Genomic DNA, 18,997 nt, shown 5'->3' with positions numbered 1-18,997 from the left:
ATCACAATAGTTTTGTAATTAGTTTTGGTATCTGACAGTGTAGGTCCTCCAGTTTTTGCCCTTTTCAAATCCACCTTTGCTGTTTTGCTCCTTTGGAATTCCATACCAATATTATAATTAGCTTGTCAGTCTCTACAAATTCACTGTACAGGTTTTGCACAGGGTTTGTTATTAATTCCTAGATACTGATATATTTTATATCATCTTAAATGATACAGTTTATCAATGAATACATTAAAAGAAATTATTTTTTTTTTAAACTAAAACTTTAGCTGGTAAATACATTACTAGAAGATGTTTAAATAAAGCTTATTAAAAATAAGCAAAAAAAAAAAAAACCAACAACAACAACAAAGACCCTAAAGCATGTAGCAAGGGTACTCAGTGACATTATTTTAATATGTTTTCCCTCTTCTTTCATTGAGCAGAACACACTTTGGGCTTAATTTGTGTGGTGTCAGGAGCTGCATATTCTTTTACTTCAACTGAGAACTTGTAAAAATGCAGCCTCATTACAGATAATTTGCAAAAGCCAAGAAAGTTGATAACAATTCTTATAATATCATCAATCATAGACAGTAACATTTAACTGTATTTCTAAGGTGTTTTTTTTTTTTTTTTCTACTTATCTCTTATTTTCCTTCTGATGAATTCTTATGTATTTCTATCATTGCTAAAGTAAAATATTTTCAAATTAATGTGTGAACATTCTAATTTTCCTATTATACTTAGGAATAAATACTTGAAAAAAATCAGTCTAGGAACTATACAACTGGCTTACTAGGAAATGAAATAAAAATACAAATGCCTCTCAACTTTATAGACTTCCCTGCATTATCTGATTTCAACTCACAGTTGCAATGTGTATGTATGACTCTATCCAAAACATCCTAAAACCCTCTTATTTCTCAATATCCTTTTCATTATCCATGACTATGTGAAGGTATCCATTTTCATGAGAAGTAGGTATAGCATATTACCTAGAGAATAGACAAAATAAACATTAAACTTTTTGAAAGTCAGCAAGCATTAAATCAGAAACCAATCAAAACTCAGAACCTAGAAGTATGTAAAATTAGTTGGTTAATTGGAAAGACTGTTCTGCAGGGAAAAGAGAAGTTTGGCGGTGCCATTTCAAACTTTTACCTTCATCCAACCACCATGCCGCTAGCTGGTTGCCTTGATGCCTGTCATTTGGTTTTGATCTTGACCCAGTTAGTGTACAGAGTAGATCAAATTCAGGCCACATTCCATTTGGAATTTGTTGGATCAGTTTATTCAATGTGGAGATTCAATGGTAAAGACTTGGCAATAACATTGACATAATATGAGAAGCTTTACATCTTTGACTGGATTTCAGCCATCCCAGCAACACCCTCCACCACTGTTCTGTAAATTTTGTATGCAGCTATCTCATAGAAGGCTATCTGAGATTATGAAGAGACAACTGTTTGGCTCATTATAAAGTCAGATGTGTTCTTTGGCATTTGAGTGGACAGCAGAGACTTTGACATTAACACATGGCTCATTAGGAATGAATTTGAGCTTGGCCTTTTGCTGCACTTAAAACGAAATACCTAATATAGAGAAGCAACTCCTTGAAAATGCCGATACAATCTCTTAAACATACATAGCTGTAATTTAAAACAAAGGCACCATTCCTCTAGGCATTTGCCATTAAGAGCACAGTGCGTGTCTTAAAACTGTGAGGCAAACAACGAACAGACGGGATCATGTTCCTTTTATCTTTCTTGTTCCTAGTGACAAATACACAGACTTTTCCTGTTCTTCCTAACTGTTTGTCATGTTCTAGAACAGGCTGTCTTGTAGTTTCATGACAGGGTCATGTTTACAGCATTACATAGTAGTTAGTGGTCAGTTACCACTTTTATGATAAATTTGATTTTGCAACTCAGCTGATTCAATTTGCACCCAGCTGAAACTTGAAACATAAAGCAGTTTACTACCTTGAATCTACAAAGCAGAATACTCTTTGATGTTAAGGCAGCTTAGCACCATGCATTGAAACCAGTATGTACACTATTAGCTCAAAGTGTTGTTTTTAACTTACAGTGTTTATCAGCTTTGCATTTCGACTAACCTTCATCATTCTCCTTGCTTCAAGTACTTTCAACAATAAAGTGCAAAGTGTTTCATTCTAAAATAATTTAAATATTATTTTCATTTAATTTTCAAAAAGTCTATATTAGAATCTGTTTTGCTTCTCTGAGCATGTAAAATTGTAAAGAAATAAATGCTACTTTCATAATTTATGTATAACAAAATATACACCCAGTCAATTGAGAGAAGTGTGTCTGCCAGTCCTGTCAGTTATGATGAAAATTACAAATCCCTTATACTTTGAGATATGTTTGCAGAAGCAAATACAACGCTCAGGAAAAGAGCACATCTATCAAACATCTCATGGACAACATGACATGACTAAAAGCTTCAGAACTTGAGTAATGCTGAAAAGCACAAAATGGGTTCACATATTTTTAAACCTTCAAGATTTTAAATGATAAAAAGCCAGTACAAAGAGTCCATAAAAAAAAACAAACAAAAGAACTGATCAAGCAAACTTCTCTAAGCAAACAAGTTTAGTTTGAGACTGAACCAGCATCCACAACATGCTCTTCTGCTACCTACTTATGGTAGTTCCTGAACTAAGGCATATTTCATGCTGCCAATGGTGGAATATCCTGCTAGATAACAATATGGCAAAATTTCCTAAAGGGTCTCTGTCTTGTGTTTAACTGAAATATATCCTAACCAGAATGAATCTATATTCTGTTCTGTTTACTTATGTCTTCATGGTTCTCATAAGAAGCACTTAAACAGATGTTTTTAATTGATTTTAAATCATTTTATCTTTGTATAAGCTATCTAAAAGAAAAACATGCATGGGTGAACCCAAATAAATAAGATCTGAGAAAAGACAATAACTACATAATTAATAGCATTGACTAGGAATCAGAATAAGTAATTCCTAGCTATAACCAACAATAAACTATTTAAGTTATGCCTCATTTTTTAAATCTGTAAAATAGAAAGAATGACACTTGCCTTTACAAATTCCAAACCTGTGAAGAACAGAATAGAAAACCTATAACACTTTACAAAAATAACAGACCTATAGGACTTGGGGAAATGACATGCAATAAGAAGCCTCAACTTTGAAAATAAAATCTTGAGAGGTTTTATGTTGTTGCTATTTAGCCACTCAATTGTGTGTGACTCGTTGAGACTCCAAAGCCAGGCTCCCCTGTCCTTCACTATCTCCTGGAGTTTAGTCAGATCCATGTCTGTTAAGTCAGTGACGCGATCTAACCATCTCATCCTCTGCTGCCCTCTTCTCCTTTTGTCCTCAATCTTTCCCAGCATCAGGGTCTTTTCTAATGAGCTGGCTCTTTGTATCAGGTGGCTAAAGTACTGGAGCTTCAGCTTCAGCATCAGTCCTACAATGAATATCCAAGGCTGATTTCCTTTAGGATTGACTGGTTTGATCTCCTTCCCATCCAAAGGACTCTCAAGAGACTTCTCCAGCACCACAATTCATAAGTATCGATTCTTCAGCACTTACTCTCACTCCCAACACTCACGTCCTTACATGACTACAGGAAAAACCATAGCTTTGACTATAGTAACTTTGTCAGCAGTGATATCTATGCTTCTTAATATGTGGTCTAGATTTGTCATAATTTTCCTTCCAAGGAGCAAGCATCTTCTAATTTCATGGCTGCAATCACTATCAGCAGTGATTTTGGAGCCCAAGAAAAGAAAATCTGTCACTACTCCCAATGTTTCCCCTTCTATTTGCATGAAATGATGGGACCAAATGCCATGATCTTAGTTTTTTGAATGCTATTTTTTTTTTAATTTTTAAACTTTACATAATTGTATTTAAGCCTGCTTTTTCACTCTCCTCTTTCACTCTCATCAAGAGGCTCCATAGTTCCTCTTTACTTTCTGCCATTAGAGTGGTATCATCTGCATATCTGATGTTGTTGATATTTTTCTTGATTCCAGCTTGTGAGTCATCCAGCCCAGCATTTTTCATATTATTCTGAATATAAGTTAAATAAGCAGTGTGACATTATTTCCAAACTGTCTAAATTTCCAATAAAAAGTGCACCTTTTACAAATATGAATTTAGATTTCAGGAGTAAGGAATGATATGTTGATTAAGTCAGTAAAATTTTTCCATGTTTATTAAAGGATCATCATCACTCAGTAACTCTGTGAAGTCTATGCCATATTTCTTTTCTGAGCTGAAGATCAAAGTGCTCCTGACCACAGATAAGTGCTCGGGTACAAAAGAATTTGGAATTACCTGAAGAACTATTCATTCGTGTGATTTCTGGGTCCTTCTAACCAACTTAAATCACATTTTATTGAATGAATAAATCTTTTTACAAAGGAAGCATTCTTATTTAAGCCTGTTTTGTATAGACAATGTGTCTAAGTTGCTTGTTCTGCATAAAGTGTACAGAGAGAATCAACAGTTTGGAAATGTGCCTGGCCCAGGTATTTTAAATCACTTCACTTGGGTTTGGAGAACATAGCATAATGCAGTCAACAGCAAATATGAGAATGGGAGAGAAAGAGAAAGTAGAACTGAAGATGGGTCTTATAACTGTGACCAGTAAACCAAGTAAAAGATTATGTACTATCATAGATAAATTTAAGGATATTTGTACTAAAAATATAATATTCTGCTGTGTACTTAGTCGCTTAGTCTTGTCTTGACTCTGTAATTCCATGACTATAGCCCGTCAGGCTCTTCTTCCACATGGATTCTCCAGGCCAGAGCATTGCAGTGTGTTGCCATGCCCTTCTCCAGGGGATCTTCCCAACCCAGGGATCAAACCCAGGTCTCCTGAATTGCAGGCAGCTTCTTTACAGTGTGACCCACCAGGGAAGCCCAATAATACTGGAGTAGGTAGCCTATCCCTTCTCCAGGGGATCTTCCTGACCCAGGAATGGAACCAAGTCTCCTGCACTGCAGGTGGATTCTTTACCAGCTGAACTACCAGAGAAGCCCAATATGCTGCTGCTACCTGGCAAATACTCATTCAGTCCTCAGCATGTAAGTGGAAGGAACACAAAGTAAAATGTCTTATTTGTAATAATTCCAGAGTTAAAGGAAATATGAATTTGAGGAATGATGCTTAGAAACTGCTATTCTGAACCTTCCCTCGAGGTCTAGTAGCTAAGACTCCATGCTTCCAATGTAAAAGGAACCAGGGTTCAGTCCCTAGTCAGGGAACTAAGATTCTGCATGCTGGATGGTGTGTCCAAAAACATAAAGAAAATAAAGTAAAATTAGGAACACCTAAAAATATTTTAAAAACTGCTATTCTGTCAAGTACAGCAGATAATAGCATTCAATTCAAAATGTCTTTTGTTAATGATTTTAGAGACCCTGCCACACACATGCACACATACTTTTGTCCATCAAAAATTTTCCAATTAACATCCACTTAAAAATTAAACTGTATTTTAATTTTTATGTGAATGTTATTTTATACTCTGTATTTTATGTATAAACAAGGCAAATGTTACCTGTACAGCAGTAAGAAAAATGAGGTCCTCAACTAAAACACTTCCTGAAAAAGACTGTTCAAATTTCGTATAATATTACTGGTGAACTCACTACTGTATCTACCTACTTTAAAACAGCTCCACATTCACCTCACTCCTTACTGAGCCCTCTTCCTGATCTTCAGCTCCAAAAATGCACATAATCATCTTCTAATAAGCTTTAGAAAAAAGAATCTTGTTTATCCCAGAGTTCCCTAAGGTATGCATGTAAGGTAAGCAACTCCACAAATGATCTGGGATTATGTGTACATGTGAATCTTGGGAACAGTAAGGTTTTTCAACATCATTATTACTAGTGTTTATTGTCCCAAAATTTACACTATACACATCCTCTTACTTATCACCAGTTCCATACATCAATAATCCAAAGTCTGAATTACGAGAACAAGGAAGGAGAATTGAAAAATAATACTTCAGAATTATGCCACATGAATGACCACTTCTAGAAGTGAAAGGGTGGAGACGATTCTCAGCACACAGGACATTTTTGGTTTTAAGCTCTATGGCCTGATTTCTACTTGATTACCATAATTTCCATTTGTGAAGATGTTAGAGGTATACAGCAGAAGAACTTGTGCTCAGTTTTATACTTTCACATACATTTACCACATTATTTTTTTTTACTTGTTTTTGACAGTACTTCCTGTATTTTGGAATTAATTTTGAGGAGAATCTATATCACTATCATTTCTCTAATAAGGGACACTTTAAATAGACATTGGTTACTGGTAAAACTGTAAGCACTGACCTCTGCACATTCTGAAGGAAAAGGCTTTCATCCATTGCCAGAAAAGGCCTCTCAGGGATATTCCTACTTGTATTTGGCTGGATTTCTGAGCCTGAGAATCTTCATGTACCACAGAGAAGGTTACTCCTTCTGGTATAATCAACCTATCAAACAGTCATTTATCCTGAACAATACTGTGCTGCTGCCTACATTTAGTCTCATAGTGAGAATAAAGTCATTTCTCATGAAATCTCTTAATAGATACCTCTACAACTCATTATTCTTTATTGTAAATAAGGTGCTAGGCAGTAATAAAACATGATAAAATGGAAAATGCAGTAACGTTTTTGTTAAATCTCAAGTTGGTGGTTTACCTTAAAGCATATTTTTCAGAAAATATTTCTTACATTTAAACAGATAGGACTCAAAACCATCTTATTCAATAATGCTAGTTTCATGGGTATGTGAAATAACTGACAAAGAAAGGAGTAAGACAGGAAACGGGGCATTTAAGCATCAAGTATGCTGACTGCAATGACAATACACTACCATAAGGAGAGCTGAAGAGAAAGAATCGTGTCCTGACAAAATAAGTTCCATTTAGTTAGGGATCAAACCTGATATCTGGAGCTCCCAGGTGTCTCAGTGGTAAAAGAATTCGCCCACCAATGCAGGAAACACGGGAAACATGGGTTCGATCCCTGGGTTGGGAAGAGACCCTGGAGAAGGAAACTGCAGCCCACTCCAGTATTCTCACCCAGGAAATCCCATGGACAGAGGAACCTGGTGGCCTACAGTCCATGGGGTCACAAGGAGTTAGACACGACTGAGCACGCACACAGCTAAATCTGATATTTGAACACAGCACTTGAAAAACCTATCCACAAGAGGAAAATCAAGTGTAAATAAAGACTGTTTTATCATTTGAATATGGAGAAGGTGATGGCACCCAACTCCAGTACTCTTGCCTGGAGAATCCCATGGATGGAGGAGCCTGGTGGGCTGCAGTCCATGGGGTCACTAAGAGTCAGACACGACTGAGCGACTTCACTTTCACTTTTCACTTTCATGCATTGGAGAAGGAAATGGCAACCCACTCCAGTGTTCTTGCCTGGAGAATCCCAGGGACAGGGGAGCCTGGTGGACTGCCATCTATGGGGTCTCACAGAGTTGGACACAACTGAAGCGACTCAGCAGCAGCAGCAGCAGCATTTGAATATAAATACAGATTTGGATCAATTTCAATGTCTTTATTTCAGAATTTTGTTTGTGCTATGCAAAGGGTCAAGCATCTCCTTCCTCGTATAGCCAAATGATGGAGCTCATTCACAAAGTTATGTATATTTAATAGTCTAAGGTATTTGAAAGATACTTTTATTCTTTGATCAGATTTGGATAAAACTGATGAACAGGTGAGATTATTTCAATTGTTGTTTAGACTTTATTTTAAAATCATAAACTCTTCCATCTAGCTAGACTTGGAGGGGGATAAAGAAAATATAGAACCAGGAAAGTCATTGAGAGCACAAAATTTATAGGATAATGAGAGCAGACAGATGGGTGCTCTTCTGAGCTACGAAAGAAATGGTCTGGTGATTGAGATTAAAACCTAAGTCAAATTTATTAGAGTTGTTCACAGTGGGACATAGTCATTCTGCTGGTTTTGCCATTCCTGGACCCAAAGTGCCCATGGCTTCTAAATCATTTATACATTCTTTTACCTTCTCAAAGATCACATCTGCTATACAATCGATTAAGTCTTGACAATGTCAATAAAAAAGTAGGAACTGTTTGTGTTGGGCTTAGAATTTGGCATGGACAAGATACCAGGAGTGTGCTTCAAGATAAATCTGTGATCATCAAACGTTTCCCCTATATGGACTTGCAGCCAGTGTCATTATGGAATAGGAAGTATTCAGCCTAGCATATAAAGCCCAGAATACTTCTGTGAAAGCAGGAATCTTTATAACCTTCACTCCCAGTGCTAAAAGCACAAAAAATTTCTCCTGTCTTTGGAACTCTGTATTCAAAAAGCTCAAAGGAGACACTGTCCAGGGGCTCAATGTTGATGACGACTGGAAAAAATATGGTGAGGCTGACTAAGGCTACTGGTAAAAAAATTCACTGCCAATGCAAGAGATAAAAGAGATACTGAGTTTGATCCTTGGGCAGATCCCCTAGAGTAGGAAATGGTAAATTGTTCCAGTATTGTTGTCTGGAAAATTCCATGGACAAAGAAGCCTGTCAGGCCACAGACCACTGGGTCACAAAGAGTCGGACACGACTGAGCACACACGCAAAATGACTAAGGCTAGTAGGTCTCCCAGTGGCAGCAAGAGCATCAACAAAACCCAGAACAGGTAAATTTTAATTGAACTCTGTTCATTTTTTTCCTTTTCATGTGTTCTATCACATCTCCCAGAACAGGACCCTTCATGTATCCTTGGGCCTTAATATTCTCTTCTCCTCGAACCATTTATTAAAAGAAGAGTTTATAAACATTTTGATCAGATTTCAATATTTCAATATTTTTATCATCAAGGTATTTCCTCATTTATTTATACTGAACACTTTGGAAGAAACTGACATGCTCTGCTGCGTTCTCTCTACTTCTAAGGTGCACATCCTAGTTTCCACTGAAGGTATGTGCAGCTACATGACTTATTACTATTGAGAAATGGTGATGGAAGTGTGGTGTGTCACCTTCAGGCCATAGACTATAAAGCCACTTGGTATACTCTGTGCTACTTTTTCTCTGCCAGGTTAGGGTAGAAAGGTTTATGTTGACCATGGAGAACATACACTGAGAAAGGTAAAGACTCTATTAGTCTGCTTCCTTTAATGACCATGTAGAAAATAACCCTTTCTGTTGAACAGTTCTACAGAAAACCGTAAAGTTATGTACTGTTTGGTTCATGAGCTGCATTCTGCACTAATATGTTGCAGTAAGTGGATTATGTCACTTCGGGTGCGTGTGTGCTATTGCTTCCGTCGTGGCCAACTCATTGCGACTCCATGGACTGTAGCCCACCAGGCTCCTCTGTCCATGGGATTTCCCAGGCAAGAATACTGAAGTGGGTTTTCATGCCCTCCTCCAGGAGATCTTCCCCACCCAGGGATTGAACCTGCGTCTCTCATGTCTCCAGCATTGGCAGGTGGGTTCTTTACCACTGAGCCACCTGGGAAGCCCTACATCACTTTACATATGTTTATAAAGATGACTTACATATGGTGGAGTATCACACATGTATCCTCACAGGTAACAGATAGAGGAAATTTTGCTTAGCTATTCATCCTAAATATCTTCCAATACTTGTGTGAAAAAAGTAATTTCATTGTTGTAAAGGTTGTATGATATTTCATTTTGCCATATTTTATTTAACTAGTTTCCCATTGACAGGATGTATCATATTTCATTCTGCTATACATTTAAATGTAGTCAGTGCTTACTGAAGGTTCTTTCATAAAATAGTTTTATCATCCCTGATTTATTTTCATATATATTACATCAGTTAGCTGAATATCAGCAATTTCATTTTTTTCAGGAATGCTTGGATGTTATCATCTCCAAGCACTGTATGTGTTTGAGATTCTTCTATCTTCTTTACATTTGAATGAGAACTTGGTGAGGACAAAACAAAAATAATTATTGGTTTATGGGATTATGATTATTTTCTCAAGATTTGTAAGACATTGCTACTGAGTCATCTTATGCTGAATATTTTGTGCAGAGTACTTAGACAAATTATACAATGTTTTCCTATATTTTTTGTAATGTGTCTTCATCTGAATACCCAAAGAACTTTATCTTGGTGATAACTGAAACCAGAGACCCCTCCACCAAAATGTCCATACATTATTTTATTCTATTACTTCAATACTAAGTACAGATATAGTAAATATTTACAGCACTCTATTAGTTCCTCTTGCATTCATGTGCCATTTGACCTGGAGGTTCAAATTTTTATCTAATATCTCCATTCTGAAGGAGATCAGCCCTGGGATTTCTTTGGAGGGAATGATGCAGAAGCCGAAACTCCAGTACGTTGGCCAACTCATGCGAAGAGTTGATTCATTGGAAAAGACTCTGATGCTGGGAGGGATTGGGGGCAGGAGGAGAAGGGGACGACAGAGGATAAGATGGCTGGATGGCATCACTGACTCGATGGACGTGAGTCTGAGTGAACTCCGGGAGTTGGTGATGGACAGGGAGGCCTGGCGTGCTGTGATTCATGGGGTCGCAAAGAGTCGGACACAACTGAGTGACTGAACTGAACTGAACTGATACTTTTCTTTCATAGTGTCAATAATTTTAAGAAGCATCAATTGGGTCTAAATTGTATCAGAAGCTGTATAATCTTTGCCTAACTTTATACCTCATCATTTCTTGGGTTTCATTCATTCATTATCTACTGCAAATTACACAATTTTTCAAACTTGACTTTCCTTTCCCTAACTCAGTTTTAAGATGTATCCTTTATAATCCTTACTGCTTTTAATTTGTTTCACTTATTTTATGTCTTTATTTAAACTTTAGGAATCTTTCATAAAAGTGAAAATATTTATTATTTCCTAATATATTCTTTGCCAACAAAGGTCCGTCTAGTCAAGGCTATGGTTTTTCCAGTGGTCATGTAGGGATGTGAGAGTTGGACTGTGAAGAAAGCTGAGTGCCAAAGAATTGATGCTTTTCAAATGTGGTGTTGGAGAAGACTCCTGAGAGTCCCTTGGAGTGCAAGGAGATCCAACCAGTCCTTTAGATCAGGGCTGATCTAAAGGAGATCTGCTGCGATTCATGGAGTCGCAAAGAGTCGGACATGACTGAGCGACTGAACTGAACTGAATATATTCTTTCTTCTTGGTTATCAAATATTTTTCATTGCCTTTATTTTCTTAGGAGTCATATTCTCTATTTTATAATAGGGAGTAATATTTACCTATTATATAAAAATTCCATGAATCTTACTTTTACCATTTTGCTACCTTTTATTCATTATATTTATCTTATCTATTAACCCCTCCATGGATACATTTCATGCTTTGCTATCTTAATTTTCTTTATTTTCAATAATATTTAGATAGCAAGGTTTACCAAGAGCAACAATTTGTCTAAGGATAATGTGATAAAGGAAACTGGAAAATAAACTGGAGGCAATAAAAAGTAAGGAACATACTTCCAAAATATGGAACTGGAGGACAGATGTAACTAAAGAATGTTCGAAACAGACAAATCATCTTTGTTTTCTGCAGCATGGATCCCTAACTCATAGTAATGGTCTGAAGTTAATGTGGGATTAGAAAAATATATGGTGTAGTACTCTATTTCACAAGATCCAAGGCCCACATACCATTCTTCATGTAAGATTCCTGCAATATTTATTCCATTAATTCTGCTGATATGACTCATTCAGGAAGAATATCTTTATTTTTCAATTAGGTATCTTAGAAGACAAGAAGAGTAAAATGCAATTGTTGTAAAGAACATAGATAAACAATATGTTTTATGAAATAACAGAGGGAAAAACATTTCAAGAATTTAGGACATGCAAAATTTTTCCAAGTTGAAAGTGAAATCATGAAGAGCATTGAATAAGAGAGACCATAAATGCTGAATCATTAAAGAGCTTTTAATAGCTCAGAAACATTTTTGAACATCACAAGACATAAAAGTGGGCAGGGTATGTGATGCATGGGAATAAATTAGGAGAACAATTATGTAGGGCCTCTTGACTAAGCTAAAAGAACTTAAATGTTATCTTTTATGGCATGGATAATTGTATAAGTTAAACCTGGTTGGTATACACACCTTTAAGTTTTTGTTGTTGTTGTTTGTTTGTTTTTAAGGAGAAATCTTGCAATACAGTACATGGTAAGCCAGTTTGAATAGACATTATTGGTAGAGAGACCTGATAATTCTCTTGGAATAGTCCAAGTTAATTCTAATTAGTGATCATTTAAATAATGGCAGTTATAGTACACAGGACTCTATATTCAAGAGCAAGTTCATAAAATAGATTTGATGAAATGACTATAAAAATATCAGTAAAGTTGTACTATGATAAGGAAAAAGAAGACAAAAAGTGATAATGGAACTTGTTGACAAGATAAATCACTTTTATAGTATCTCGGGAGGATAAGTCATAAATTCAATAAAATAGTTTGAGTTAAAACAATTCTAAATAGGAATTCTATATGGAAATACTTGTGTGAACTTTCATTATTAATCATTCTGAAATTCAGTATACTTTAGCAAAAGAGATATTAATTTGAGAGTGCCCAACTTTGAAATGATAAATAAAATTTATTAGAGTTAATGATGTCATCAATCATTTTTCAAGTAAGAGTTTACATAAAATAAAAAAGTAATCAAATTGAAAATGACTAGGAAGCCTGTCATTTAATGTGCAGGTAGAGAAGGATGACAAGCAAAGGCAAGGACTATGAGAAATGTAGTAGGAGAATTAGCTACTACGAGAATAAATAAATTGTAGAAGCCAAGGGAGAACATATTATAAAATTCAGAGTATAGATAACACTATCAAAAACTGTAGAGATAAAATATGGTGAACATTTTCTATAAACAAGTGTAAATTTATGAAAGCCAACACTCAGAAGTTGATACGGAATATAATTTAAAAGATACTGAGTAAAACAGTTTGTGCAATGGCCAGACACTAATGTCTTAAGAAGTGTATACCACTGAGTAGTTTGAGAAAGCTGAGAAAATAAGCACAAAAATTACTTCAAGATAATGCTGTGGTACAGGAAAGATGCATTTTGTTAGGAAATGGATTTCTATAGGCTTTTTCTTGTTTGGTTATTTTCCTTATGAAGAATGCTTATACCAAAGCACTGGAACAAAGAGAAAACAGAGAACAAGGGTGAAAGGGACAAAGAAAGGAGAGCAACAACGGGAAAGGAGGGAATGGAAAGAGAGAGGGAGGGAGTATCAGAATGGGAATGAGAATGAATGAATAAGAATGAATGAATAATGGAATATTGGACACAAATTAGGGGCATAAGTTTCCTGACAAACATTTGTAGGAGACAGAAATTAAGGAAATGTGAGTTTTGGAAAATGAGAAATAGTACAGTCTATGACAATGAAAAGTAGAATAGGTATGATTAGGAACTAAAGGAGATAGAAGTTGTTGTTTTTTCTTTTCCTGACATTATTTTTTAATCTCTAAAATAATCAGCTCAACTCCAGAAAAATAAATGACCCAATCAAAAAATGGACCAAAGAACTAAATAGACATTTCTCCAAAGAAGACATACAGATGGCTAACAAACACATGAAAAGATGCTCATCACTCATTATCAGAGAAATGCAAATCAAAACCACTATGAGGTACCATTTCACACCAGTCAGAATGGCTGGGATCCAAAAGTCTACAAATAATAAATGCTGGAGAGGGTGTGGAGAAAAGGGAACCCTCTTACACTGTTGGTGGGAATGCAAACTAGTACAGCCACTATGGAGAACAGTGTGGAGATTCCTGAAAAAACTGGAAATAGAACTGCCTTATGATCCAGCAATCCCACTGCTGGGCATACACACTGAGGAAACCAGAAGGGAAAGAGACACGTGTACCCCAATGTTCATCGCAGCACTGTTTATAATAGCCAGGACATGGAAGCAACCTAGATGCCCATCAGCAGATGAATGGATAAGAAAGCTGTGGTACATATACACAACGGAGTATTACTCAGCAATTAAAAAGAATACATTTGAATCAGTTCTAATGAGGTGGATGAAACTGGAGCCTATTATACAGAGTGAAGTAAGTCAGAAGGAAAAACACCAATACAGTATACTAACGCATATATATGGAATTTAGAAAGATGGTAACAATAACCCTGTGAACGAGACAGCAAAAGAGACAGTGATGTATAGAACAGTCTTATGGACTCTGTGGGAGAGGGAGAGGGAGAGGGTGGGAAGATGTGGGAGAATGGCATTGAAACATGTAAAATATCATGTATGAAACGAGATGCCAGTCCAGGTTCGATGCACGATACTGGACGCTTGGGGCTAGTGCACTGGGATGACCCAGAGGGATGGTATGGGGAGGGAGGAGGGAGGAGGGTTCAGGATGGGGAACACATGTATACCTGTGGTGGATTATTTTATTTCTTTTAAATAAATTAAAAAAAAATACTAAAGGTGAAAACAGATGACTTGTTTTAGTCCATGCTTGGACTAGTCAGAGTTTTAGGATAAACGTGAAGTTGAGATTGCTGGTAGTCCTGGGGGAGAAGTGGTATTGTTGCTATTAAGTCTGGAACCCAGGTTTAGAAGGCTTTGACTCGGAGAGTTCTTACTTCACTTGAAAATCATTTTATATAAATTCTTGCATAAATCTCTTTTTCAATACTGAAACATCTTAGTCTGTGTCTGTCCTCCCTGCATTCACACAGGCAGTCGTACCCATCTTTCCATACATACCTAAATGTTTTATCTCTGTCTTCTCTTGAATTGTCTCCCTTCTCCACACCTAGCTCCCAAATAACCACCTCCATTTTGCTCTAATACATGTGCTGGCAGGTAACTGCACAGTATTCAGTTTCTAGATCTCACAAGCTGAAAGAAGAGGAAACTGCTTTCCATGCCTCCACCTCAATATCTCCCCCAAATCAGTTTTAATGCTTGATGTCTAGATATGGCTTGATTCTATGAGTCTTCCAGTAGATTCAATCCATAAAGTGTTCCACAAGTGAAAACTTCTGATCTATTGAAGCTTTTAGCAGTCAACAAAATTTGAAACTACTAATACACATTATAATTTGTTGAACCGTTTAAATTATTGTTAAATTATGTTCATTATTATTATGCTTGAGTATTTTTCAAAATATTAATTGCATACTTACACTTTTAAATAAAATTTTTACCATTATTGCTTTGGGGCTCTTAGAATTTCAGAAGAAACTTTTACATATGCATTCAAATATATTTACTAAGTAAAAGCAAGTCTTAAACATCTGCTTCTACAAAATTTGCTGAGGTCCAGCTGTATAACAAAAATGCTGCCACTGAACCACAAGGTTAAAACCATTCCAGAAGAGACAAGCTCAAGTAGTCTATGAAATGTGTGGAATATTTCTAAGATAAATAATTACTAGATAAATAAGAATTAAGATAAATTAAATAAATAAGAAATAAATATTTCTAAGATAAATAATTAATATTTCTAAGATAAGTAATAAATATGAAGTATAATCATTTATAATCTCTTCATCAGATTGAAGTCCAGGAATCAGAAACTAACTATATAAATAATTTTTATAGTTGTATAAATTAAATTAACAACAGAAAGCATAATTTACAAATACTCATTAAGATTTTTGAAAATATAGAATGAAAGGGTCTGTTTAAAGCTTCTAAATGCACAGTATCACACTGTCTCCAAATTTTTTTTAAGTGCCTTCTCCTTTTGTTCTATATCATTCACTCTTTAATCGGTGTTTAGGTTTCAATTACTCTGCTTTCTCCATAGAGTTACTGGCACCCTTTATAATAACTATATTATTACATTCATATTATTTAAGCCCACTCACAATGCCAGAACTAGTAATCGGTAGCACTTATACTTGTATCGCAACATGAATTCCATTTGGATGTGTATGTTCCAAAGTCATTTTTTAGGGCTTAATCAATTGAATCATATACCTTTCAGAAATGAATCTGGATACTACAGCCAAATTTCTACCAAAATATTAAGATGTGCCTTGTCTGTTTTATTAATGTATTATAAGAATTAATTAGTAATAAGTTTTCGATTCCCTTGTCTTGGCTTTATATAATTTAGAAGTGATTTCACAGCTTCCACATAATTAATTCTGCTACTATTCTTTGATCTTTAATTAACATTTCACATTCGTCTGTTTATTTCTAATGGTACCCTGCAGCTTTTAAATTTACTTTGTTCCCACTTTATTTTCAAGGCCTAAAAGCAAAGCTTAATTTTCTAGATGTAACAACAGGAACAAAACACCTGTGCCTCATTTTCAATAGTGAAAATAAAATGAGAATTAAATAAATAAAAATAATTGAAACAAAATATAAAAAAAAAAAAATACTTTCTGTCAAATCCTTAGAATCTCATGTGCTGTTCTTACAGTTTTTCTAATCTTTAACATATATTTGCTATAAATTTGTCAATTTAAAAATCATATATATTTAAGACCTTAACATAATAAATATATTGATATATCTTGAGAAAAAAAGTTGTGACGTCTAAAACATATATGATGGTTTCAGGCATGTTTTATCTCAGAAGACCCATAAAGCTCACAAAACGTACCTATATCCCAAGCACTGGTGCTATTTTATGAGGTGCTGTGTATTGAGTATATACAATATATACTGATTGTCAGAATAAAAAATATCACAATAAACATTTGATTTTCTGCCGTAAGTTATAATTGATTCTATTTAACACAATCAAACATTCTCTAAAGGAGCACACAAAAAAGTTATACATGAATTAAATTAAAAAAAAGGTGATATGATTCTATATGTAGAAAATGGCATCTGTTAAGAGTTATAAATATGAGATATATTTCAATTTTAGATATGAGAAGATTCTACTTGCAAAATATTTTACTAAATGGTAATAAAAATAAGCTATTTTTCATAAACAACTCAATTTTAACATAAGGTGATTTATTCACTAACCTTCAAGATAATAAAATACAGTGTAAAAATACTCTAAATATATTGGTAACATCTGACTGGAGATAATGCTCTTTGCAACCCCAGGGAGTGTAGCCCGCCAGGCTCCTCTGTCCATGGAATTTTCCAGGCAAGAGTCCTAGTCAGTTGCCATTTTCCTACTCCAAGGGATCTTCCCAATCCAAGGATGGAATTTGTGTCCCTTGCATTTCCTGCATTGGCAGGTAGATTCTTTACCATTAAGCCTACTGGGAAACCCAATTTAATATTTACTTTTATACAAGTTTGTATTTTGGAATTTTCTCTTACACTTTTTAAATGTATTTAATATTTACTTTTTCATAGTAAATGTGAATGCTTACTATGATCAATGTTTTTTAAATTAATCAGTTTGATAGATTTGCATAAATGTTTAGTGGATGTCTAAAATGTTCTTTTCCCAAATTATTAAAATAAGAGAAACAAATATCAGAATAACTACAAAAATGTCAATGACAATTGCTTTAGGAAATATACACATTGGTAGTTAAAAGTTATTTGCCTGAACAAGATTTAGGAGATGGAATTGAGTAAATTAAAGAAAGGACGATATAATGGCTTGGTAATTGCCATGTAAATACCCCATCATTACACTGTGAATATGTGATTGCTTCTCTTCTTTAAAGAAGACTCCAGTTTACATGGTATTTACTTAGGAACTATTAAATGTAATTACAGGGTGCATGTCAGGAGAATGGAAACAAAGTGGAATTTGGCTTTGCATATCTATATCCTCTAAAAATTAATAGCTATTCTGCAAAAGTCACTCTGTTTGGATATGAGTACATTGCTTGTCCCTGTCATTGTCTGAGAGTGTAATTGCTCAGTTGTGTCTGACTCTTTGTGACACTTTGGACTGTAGCCCACCAGGCTCCTCAGTCCATGGGACAAAAATACTGGAGTGGGTTGCCATGCCCTCCTCCAGGGGATCTTCCCAACTCAGGGATGGAACTTGCGTTTCCTTTGTCTCCTGCATTGCAGGTGGATTATTTACCAGCTGAGTCATCAGGGAAGCACGTCCCTGCCCTTAACCAATTGATAAAGTTACACAGTGATGCCAGAAGTTTTTAACATGATATAACTTTCTCAATATGTTGCACATCTTATTTTAAAGGTATAAAAATATTGCAGCTGAGGAACAAAATGGGTGCTCAAGAAATTTGTCAATGATGCCACATGATGATCTTTGTTCCACAGTTTTCATTACAATGCTCTTTAGAACACAGGTGATAATATATAGACAGTAAGACTCTGTAGCAGACATTCTGTTTATGAAACATGTTTCCACTGCCTTTTGGGGAAACCAAAATATATTTCCTAGTCTTCCTTACACTTAGATGTGGCTATATGACCTAGGTGTGGCCAAAGGTCACACAGCTCTGGCCTCTCTGACCAAGTCCAACACTGTGTAAATACTGAAAATATCCACATTGTACTTTGTGTGAGTAAGAAATAAACATTTGTGTTAAACCACTGAAATTCAGAGGTATTTGTTATTTATGCATTCACCATAAACAATTATTTACCCTAAATTACACCCCCCAAAAAATTTGACTGTAATTGATGTGCTGCCACTTAAAAACTGAACTGTGTGGCATTTGTTTAGTTACCAAGGAATGGGCAATCAGAAAATAGAAACCTAGAGATTTATGTTGAGTTGTACCAAAATTTGCATCTGCCATAACTTGGAAGACAAGTCTTATACATAATGAGACAACTGTTCTAGAGAAAGTGATTGGGAAGATGAAGAATAAAAAGGTGCGTTGACTTTAAGCTGCCTTTACCAAAATGTTTTTAGAAAGATATAGTACAAAGTTTAAAAAGAATTGGAGGATGTCCAGAAATCAAAAGTCATTAAGGATTGGCAAGTCAACTATTTTAGACTCTCCTTTCAGTTCAGTCGCTCATTTGTGTCCGACTCTTTGTGACCCCATGAATTGCAGCATGCCAGG

At 35.4% G+C, this 18,997-nt stretch overlaps 1 pseudogene; it reads right to left on the bottom strand.

Annotated features, from left to right (window-relative positions):
- Positions 1-7,954: 7,954 nt before the first annotated feature.
- Positions 7,955-8,956, bottom strand: LOC138984368 (peptidyl-prolyl cis-trans isomerase A-like; annotated as a pseudogene).
- Positions 8,957-18,997: the final 10,041 nt, after the last annotated feature.

Source organism: Bos mutus, chromosome 21 (genome assembly GCF_027580195.1).
Source record: "Bos mutus isolate GX-2022 chromosome 21, NWIPB_WYAK_1.1, whole genome shotgun sequence".
NCBI lineage: Eukaryota > Metazoa > Chordata > Mammalia > Artiodactyla > Bovidae > Bos > Bos mutus.
Note: the sequence above shows the minus strand (reverse complement) of the source record. Positions and strands in the feature narration are given on the sequence as shown.